The sequence below is a fragment of the Callorhinus ursinus genome, unplaced genomic scaffold (genome assembly GCF_003265705.2).
Source record: "Callorhinus ursinus isolate GAN/ISIS: 27379988/994484 unplaced genomic scaffold, GSC_fseal_2.0 scaffold12, whole genome shotgun sequence".
Lineage (NCBI taxonomy): Eukaryota > Metazoa > Chordata > Mammalia > Carnivora > Otariidae > Callorhinus > Callorhinus ursinus.
Genome location: NW_027397074.1, coordinates 3,913,070 through 3,922,616, shown reverse-complemented (window position 1 = coordinate 3,922,616; position 9,547 = coordinate 3,913,070).

Genomic DNA, 9,547 nt, shown 5'->3' with positions numbered 1-9,547 from the left:
GCTACTTGGACTGCTGTTTTGGAGAAATGCAGGTGAACAAAAGGTGGTTTCCAGTAGGCAAAATGTTTTTTCCACTTCCTGTTCTTTGCTAGTTTGTCTTGTTCCGGCGTTAAACCGCTGAATTTCGGAATCAGATGAAACTTATCGTAAGTCAAGGCCTGCCACAAGTTCTCCATCGACCCGTACCCTGATAACCAAACCAAAAGGACAGACTTTTGCAATGAGGCAGAACTCACTGTTCTGAATCAGGCTCTTAGGCTGAGCCTGGATTTCTTGAGAATTTTCCTTCGAAGGCTGACCTAATGGAGCTGTGCATTTTTTCAGGGGAAGCCCGCGCCTGGCTTCACTTCCTCCGGCACCAGCCGGTAGGGACGGCCGCGGTGGGTTCCGGCCCCGTCGTCCGGCCCCGGCGAGGACGCTGCGAAGCGCGGCAGAGCCCGGAGCGGGGAGAGCCCCGGCAGCACGCACAGCGCCGACCCCGCGGCTTGCGTCACCCTCCCGGAAACGGAAGTGTGGGCGCCTGTTTTGTTGCTGTGGCAACAAAAGCCACCGAGCGGCCGACCGGAGAAAGCCCCGCCCTTTAAATGGGGGGCGGAGGGGAGTTTCAAGCACCTTGTGTCCCCAGGGACTGGACCTCGCTCAGTCGGGGGAGAAGCCAGCATCCGAAGACGTCCGTGACGCAGAGGAAGCCAGGGAAGACAGTGGGTGGCTGGTCATCACTGACTCACGGTCACAGAACTCAGAGCAGCGGGGGGCCCCCTCACTTCCCTGGTAAGGGAACCGGAGGTCGGAAAGCCCTGGTTCCGGGCCCTTCTGCCTGGGAGAGGCAAAGCCAGATCCACCGCCCTCCGGCCTTCTGTTTGTAGAGCTTGAACAGTTTGCAAACGCTCTCACGTGCTCTCATTCCACCCAATCCTCAACGAAGACCACACATTGGGTTCTTCCACCGAGGGGCCAAACAGAGGGCAGCTTAGTTTCCTCATCTGAGAGAAGAGTAGTCTTCTAATGAATTCTTATTAGGATTAAATGAGGTAATAGTTTGGGAATCCAAGAGGATATAATAAAGGGCACCCCTCATTCCTTACAAAGCCCCGAGTGAGAGATGGGCAAGAAGAAATCGAACATACGGGATCAAAAGTAGTAACTTTATCGCTGATCAATTTTTTTGTTGGAGTCAGTGGTTTTATCTGTAGGTAAGAGAACAGAATTAGGCAGGTACCCACACAGGTTGAGGCAGGCCTCTGGATAGGGGACTGTCCCTGTAAACCATGGAGAACAGAGCCCATGGCATGTTCAGGAGGCCAGCTGCCAAGGAGGAGAAGGGCTGAGCTATGCATCTGGGGTTCCTTCCCCCATACTTACCACTGAGAAGTGGCTGCCCGCCTCCACTCCGAGGGAGGAGTGAGTCAGGACTAGAGAGATGTCAGAAATCTTGGGCTAGAAGAGTTTCCTCTGTGTGGAAGGGAACATCAGAGCCGAGGAAGACATTTTTTCGACCTTAATAAGTAAGCACTAGTACTTGGTACAATAGTAAGGGCTCAATAAAAGTTAGCTCTTACCATTATTATTCTGGCTGTTGCCTGTTGGTCATACCCGAGACTGCTTTACCTTCACCAGTGTGACTTCTCTGTGTCTCCCCTTATTAGATGTGTGACATCAGGCATGTTACTTACTCTCCCTAAGTCGGTGTCCTCCTGTGTAATAATACTTGCAACACTACATGACTTCAATGTAAAGGACGTTAGCACAATACCTGAAACATAGTAAGTGTTCAATGAATGGTGACGGTTGGTGTTATAAAAAGGACTGGCAAGGGGCGCCTGGGTGGCTCAGTCCTTAAGCGTCTGCCTTTGGCTCAGGTCCTGATCCCAGGGTCATGGGATGGAGCCCGCATCAGGCTTCCTGCTCGGCCAGGAGCCTGCTTCTCCCTCTCCCGCTCCCCCTGCTTGTGTTCCCTCTCTAGCTGTCTCTCTCTCTCTGTGTCAGATAAATAAAATCTTAAAAAAAAAAATTAAAAAAAAAAAGGACTGGTGAGTCCAGCGCAAAATCAGTGCAAAATTAAGACAGAGACATGATTGATTTTGAAGCGGCATGTGAAGGAAAGGCTGGCTACTATCCATTAGAATTAGAGCAATTGCTTCTGTGGGATCCACAATCCAGACACCTGATGGGGAAGCCCTCAGAGCACTGCCAAACCCTTTGGGCTTTCCCCCATCACTTTCCCTACACTGAGGAAAAACTCGATTCCGTGTTCACCTGTGGAAGATGATGACAATCTGGAGGCTGTGAGCTCCTTGGGAAAGGAAAATGAAGTGCTATTTTATGCGGGGACCAAGATGGCTTGAGCGAGTCACAGGATCTAAGAGTCACTGTCTGAGCCCCAGAAGGGTAGATATTGAGGCTGTTTTACTCACTGCTTTGTTGTTAGCCCCTCACCGTGGTGGGTGGCACATAGCACACATTTAATAAATATTTGCTGAATAAGTAAGTGAATGGATCAGGTTGCTCTGCACACCAGCCACGGGGAGATAGTGCCTAAGAGAATGCAGTCTGACTTTCTTTCTACATCTAAGGCATGCTGAACCAGAAGCATTTGCACAATCCCTGATTTTGGTCTTGCCTAAAGGAGGAGGGCGGGAGAAGGAGGTAATCCAGAGAACTATAGATTCCTGATTTTTTTTTCCTTCGAAAGCCCAGTGGATATTATTTTGAATGTGGGAGCTTGAGTTACACGTGCTAAAGATTTCCTATGCAAAGTGAGATAAGAAAGAGTGGAAATGTAATATCTTGGCAAGGAGGGTCAACTGTAGGAATAGCCCACTTTGAGACAGGGATGGATGTAGGACCCTGGAAGATTTAATAAAATTTCATTCTAACGTCTCAGACACCCAAAGAAGCTAACACACACTTTATATAATAGCAAAAGACTGGACACAAGTCCATCCACAGGGGGACCTACGTAATTGTGTATCGTCCAGTTGTGAAAAGTAAGAGAAGTGACTTTGTGTATTAATATGATCCCTGTTGTGTGTCGTCATGTGAAAAAAAGGGTATGGAACAGTGTGTGTGGAGTATGCTAGTATTACCCAAGAAGGGAAAATACAACTACTTATATATATTTGCCCCCTTTTTAATTTTTTTACAATATTTTATTTATTTATTTGACAGAGAGAGACAGTGAGAGAGGGAACATAAGCAGGGGAAGTGGGAGAGGGAGAAGCAGGCTTCCCGCGGAGCAGGGAGCCCGACGTGGGGCTCGATCCCAGGACCCTGGGATCATGACCTGAGCCGAAGGCAGCCGCTTAACGACTGAGCCACCCAGGCTCCCCTGCCTCTTTTTTTAATGGAAAGAAAAACCAAACACTAGTTAAAACGGTTATCCATAAGGAGGTGGGGGGATAGAGTGAAGGGGAGAGAGAAGCTAGACTTGACTGCTCTCAATGCTCTTTGTTTTGTAGATTTGACTCTGGAACCATGTACATAATTTAAATAATTATAAAACACAATTTAATAGACATGGGTTAAAAAAAGAAGTTCCTGGGACACCTGGTTAGCTCAGTCAGTAGAGCATGTGGCTCTTGATCTTGGGCCCCATGATGGTGTAGAGATTGCTTAAATAAATTTTTTTTTAAATTCTTAAAAATTGAAAGCAAATGAAACAAATGAATCTAATTGTGTATTGAATTAGTGACTTAACTATACAGAGAGGAATTCTTTTTTTTTTTCAAAGATTTTATTTTCAAGTAATCTCTCCACCCCATGTGGGGTCTGAACTCACAACCCAAGATCTAGGGGTGCATGCTCCACTGACTGGACCCAGCCAGGCACGCCCAGAGAAATTATTTCTAATAATTTTAAATTCTAGTGAGCTGACTATATCCCTACTATGATATATCCTGAAGATAAAAAAGAACTGTGTATTGGTTTGCTAGGGCTGCTATAACAAAGTACCACAAACCGGGTGGCTGATAAAACAGAAATTTATTGCCTCACAGTTGTGGAAGCTAGAAGTCTAAGATCAAGAAGCCGGCAGTGTTGGTTTCTTCTGAGACCTCCCTCCCTGGCTTGTAGATGGCTGTCTTCTCCCCATGTCTTCACGTGGTCTCCCTCTGTACATGTCCGCGTCTTAATCTCCTCTCCCTCACCACACCAGTATACAGGATGAGGGCCCACCTTAACGACCTCATTTAACCTTAATACCTTGAAATATGGTCACATTCTGAAGTACTTCAATATATTAATGGGGGGGGACACGTTCAGCCATAATAAACTCTAAAGAAACTTAAAACTATATTCTATGTTGTAGTAGTAATACTGGTATTAGGGTGTGTGTGTGGAGGGGGGGGTAATTTGAATTTTACTCCTAGCTAGGGCCCCAGATACCATGAAGCAGAGATAAGCCATACCTGTTTCCCTTTCCACATTCCTGACCTGTAAAATCATGACCAAATTTAAAATTTGTTTAAGCTGCTGAGTCTGGGGATAATTTGTTATGCAACCATACTAAGCAGAAGAGAAACATTTTGTACCTCCCCATCCCCAATAAAGGGGGGTGGGGCTGGATTTTACCAAGACTCTAGGTATAATTCCACTGACCGGTTTGCAGGATTTTTTTTTTTTTAAGATTTTATTTATTTGAGAGAGAGAGAGAGAACGAGAGCAAGAGCGCACAAACAGGTGGAGGGGCAGAGAGAGAGGGAGAAGCAGACTCCCTGCTGAGTGGGGAGTCTGATGTGGGGCTTGATCCCAGGATCCTAAAGGCAGAGGTTTAACTGACTGAGCCACCCAGACGCACCTGACCAGTGTTCAGGATTAAGGAACATGTAGGGGGGGCACCTGGGTGGCTCAGTTGGTTAGGAATCCAACTCTTGGTTTCAGTTCAGGTCATGATCCCAGGGTCGTGAGTTCGAGCCCCATGTCAGGCTCCACGCTCAGCAGGGAGTATGCTTGAAGATTCTCTCTCCCTCTCCCTCAGCCCCTCCCCCTGCTTGCGCTCTCATGCTCTCTCTCTCTTAAATAAATAAATCTTAAAAAAAAAAAAAAAGGAACATGTAGAGGAACATGACGCCACAGAAATACAATCAGAAAAGTCCAGAATGTGGAAATCTCTGATCTGGACAAATGATCCTGCTTTTTCAACAAAAAAAGTTGCAAGAAGAGAGAAAGAGAAGGGGAATTTGTAGGTTAAGAGACTTGAGAAACAGATCAGTCATACAAATTTGACATGTGGGCTTTGTTTGGATCCTGATGGCAGACAGACTGAAACAAAAATATTATTCATGATACAATTAGGAAAACTTGTATACTAACTGAACATTTGATGCTATGAAAATTATGGTCAATCTTTTTAAGTTTGATGTTACTGTGGTTATGTTTTGTTTTGTTTTAAAGGTCTTTATCTCAAAGAGATAGATGCTGAAGGAAATGGAAATGATGTAACATACGGGGTTTTTGCCAAAATAATCATGAGTGTTGTGGGAGTGGGGGGACGGGAGGTAGGAAGTAGAGGGTTCTAGATGAAACAGGATTGGCCCTGGGCTGGGAGATGAGTGCATGGGACCTTATTTTACTATTTTCTCTAATTTCATATGTTTGAAAATGTCCATAATAAAAAGGGTGTTTTTTAAAAAGATTTTATTTTTAAGTAATCTCTACACCCAATGTGGGGCTCAAACTCACAACCCCAAGGTCAAGAGTCACATGCTCTACTAGAATGGGCCAGCCGGGCACCCCAAGAGCAAGAGTGTTTTGTTCTTGAGCAGCAAACTTTATTCTTCAAAATATTTGAAGGTATAATTCACTTAATAAGCATTTTATTCAACATTTATTGAGCTCTTATTGTGTGCCAGACACTAAGCTAAACTCTGAGGCTACAGAAATGGGTCAGTTACGACACTGTCTCCTTAAAGCTTATAGTCTAGTGACAAAGTATGTACACAAATGAAGTATAAGGAGAAGAAAATGCTCTGTGCCACAGAAAGTAGTAGGCTGCCTGTCTAGGACAGTTTCAGGCAAGAGTGTGTCTTCGTAGAATCCACTCCCACCCAACAATGACTGAGAGCTTTACTCAGCATCTCCACCCAAGTCTCCCAGAACCTAGCACAGTATAGGTTTGAGCTTACGTGGAAAATATGACCTCAAATTATTTGAAAGTGGCTGCAGCCTTCCTAACATTACAGAGGGGTGGTCAGCTTTGTGTTATCTGCTTCATGGTTGTCTTAGCTCAGGCCACCGTAACAAAATATCACAGACTGGCTGGGAAGCCCAAGATCAAGGGGCCAGCTGTTTCAGTTCCTGATGACAGCCTTCTTGCTTGCTCACAGATAACAGCCTTCAGCTGTGTCCCCACTTGAGGAGAGAGAGTGCCTCAGTGTCTCTTCTCTAATCCCATCGTGAGGGTCCTTTCCTTGGCGTCTCAGCTAAACCTAATCATCTCCTAAAGACGCTATCTCCAAATATTATCACAATGGGGGTTAGGGCCTCCACATTAGAATTTGGAGAGGGGTCCCCCTGGATGGCTCAGTCGGTGAAGCGTCAGAGTCTTAGTTTTGGCTCAGGTCATGATCTCAGGGTCGTGAGATAGAGCCCCACGTCAGGCTCTGTGGTCAGTGCAGAGTCTGCTTCAGATTCTTTCTCCCTCTCCCTCTGCCCCTCTCTGCTCCCACTCTCTCTCTCTCTGTCTAATAAATAAGTAAAATCTTTTAAAAAATAGATTCTCTCTCTCTCCCTCTGCCCCAACCTAGCCCTCCCCACTGCCTGTTCATGCACGCATGCAGGCGCTCACCCTCTCTCTAAAAAAAAAAACAAAAACAACAAACAAAAACAAAAAAGACTTGGGGGGGACACAATCAGTCCATAGTAGTGGTCTACTTCAGAGTGTCTTCAAGATGTGGCTCACAGACCCAAGAGCATCAGAATCACCTGCTTTTTAAAAAATATTCAATATCAGGAGCACCTGGGTGACTCAGTCAGGTGACTGTCGACCTTTTGACTTCCGCTCAGGTCATGATCTTGGGGTCCTGGGATCAAGCCCTGTGTCAGTCTCTGCGCTCAGCCCAGAGTCTGCTTGTCCCTCTCCCTCTGTTCCTGCCTTCACTCTCTCTCTATCTCTAAAATAAATTTTAAAAATAAATAAATAAATAATAAAAATACTTAATATCAGAAACTTTGCCCCAGATTCAATAGGGCCAAGCTGGGCCCTGGCATCTGACTATTTTATTTTTTATTATTTATTTATTTATTTATTTTAAGATTTTATTTATTTATTTGACAAGAGAGAGACACAGCGAGAGAGGGAACACAAGCAGGGGGAGTGGGAGAGGGAGACGCAGGCTTCCCGCGGAGCAGGGAGCCCGACGCGGGGCTCGATCCCAGGACCCTGGGACCATGACCTGAGCCGAAGGCAGACGCTTAACCACTGACCCACCCAGGTACCCCTTATTTTTTATTTTTTATTTTTTAAAAAAGATTTATTTATTTGAGAGAGAGAGAGAAAGCTGGTGGGGGGCAGAGGGAGAGAGAGAATCTCAAGCAGACTCCCCCCTGAGCATGGAGCCCGATGATCTCACAACCCTGAGATCATGACCTGAGCCAAAATCAAGAGTCAGACACTTAGGGGCGCCTGGGTGGCTCAGTCGGTCGGGCATCTGCCTTCGGCTCAGGTCATGATCCCAGGTCCTGGGATCGAGCCCCACATCGGGCTCCCTGCTCTGCGGGGAGCCTGCTTCTCCCTGTGCCTGCCGCTCCCCCTGCTTGTGCTCTCTATCCAAAAGAAGAGTCAGATACTTAACCGACTGAGCCACCCAGTGCCCCTACATCTGACTATTTTAATAATTCCTGGTCATTTTCTTGAGGCTCCTTGTTGAACCCACTGGCTGAAAAATGCCAGGCCAGTAGGGGCACCCACATATGGGAAAGGAGCAACTTAAGCGTTAAATTTCATAAGGTCACTATTTCCATGCCCCAATTTATTTTTTTAATTAATTTTTTTCATTATGTTTTTAATTTTAATTCTAGTATAGTGAACACACAGTGTTCTATTAGTTTCAGGTGCACAATATAGTGGTTCAACAATTCTATGCATGTCTCAGTGCTCATCATAGTAAGTGTATTCTTCATCCCCTTCACCTATTTCACCCATCAGCCCCCCACCTCCATGCCCCAATTTCTACTTTCTGGTTTTGGTTTTAGATTTATCTTGCATTTCTTTTGCTTTTCAAGTTCGAGGACTGATGGCCAACACACCTCCTGACTCTGGGTCCAAGCACCCAGCCTTCTCTCCAGGGCAGATACTAATTCTTCCTCTTATCATAATCGCCCATATCTGGACATAGTCACTATTTTGTACTCATCTGAGTTAATCCAACTTAGGCTTGCATTATTTTCTTTGGCTGAAGACTTTGGAAAGCAGCATGAAGTTTGGGGATTTTTCTTTTCTTTCCAGAACGAGAAAATTCTTCTTCAACACAAGGCCTTTAGGATTTTCATTCCCAGTCCTTCATCTTCATTTAAAACCTTTGCACCCACTCAAGAAAAAGAAAATTTTCTAAACCTTTTCAAGGAATTACACACATGGTTTATTAGAACATAAATTCCTTTCTAGAACTGTGACTTGGGGGGCACCTGGGTGGCTCAGTCAGTTCAGCAGCCCACTCTTGACTTCAGCTCAGGTCATGATCTCAGGTCCTGGGACTGAGCCTGGCGTCGGGCTCCGCACTCAGCCTGGAGTCTGCTTGAGGAGTCTCTCTCTCCTGCTCCCTCTGCTCCTCCCCCACACGTGCTCGCACACTCTTTCTTTCTAAGATAAATAAATCTTTAAAAAAATAAATAAAAATAAAACTGTGACTTTGCTTTGGTTCACTAAAATGTGCAATGCATTTCACGGAATTAATTTCCAAAACACTTTTAGGTCTTGGAATGAGTTTCAAGGTTCTACAGTGAACTGTTGATAATTGCAAGCTGATTATTTCAATTTGTTGACATTTTTGCCTCCCCCACGTCTTGCCATTGCCCGCTTGTGTGTGGCTTCCCTGCTTTAAGCCACCAGTCCAAAACGATTGAGCACCTTGTCGTCCTCTGGGTGCCAGGCACATGGAATGACAGCATAAGAGGCAAATACACATTCCCTACCTTTAGAATTAAAATGCAGATGGGGAGATAAGGCAATCACAAGAGATTATAAAACAATTTAAAGCAGCCAACTAGGACTGGCCACGCTCCAAATTGTTCCTTTATGGGAATCTGTATTAGTCCGCCAGTTTGATTGCCTAGCTAGACTGAGTGGCTGGTTCTCTGCAGCCCTCTTTGACCAAGCGTGAGCTATCAGAGAAAGCAATCTGGCACTTTCTCCGGGGTCTGTGAAACAACTTGCACTTGGTATAAATCTGCAGGAAAGAGAAGGGAGCAGCCATGGTGTTTTGTCCCCAAAACTTTTCTACAAAGTTGAGGCGTCCCTGGACTGCATTACTGAGAGAGAATCTGACTTCCAAGCAGTACTTGGAAAAAGCCACTGCCAAGGCCACTCTCCACCCTCCTCCTCTTTTCTCTC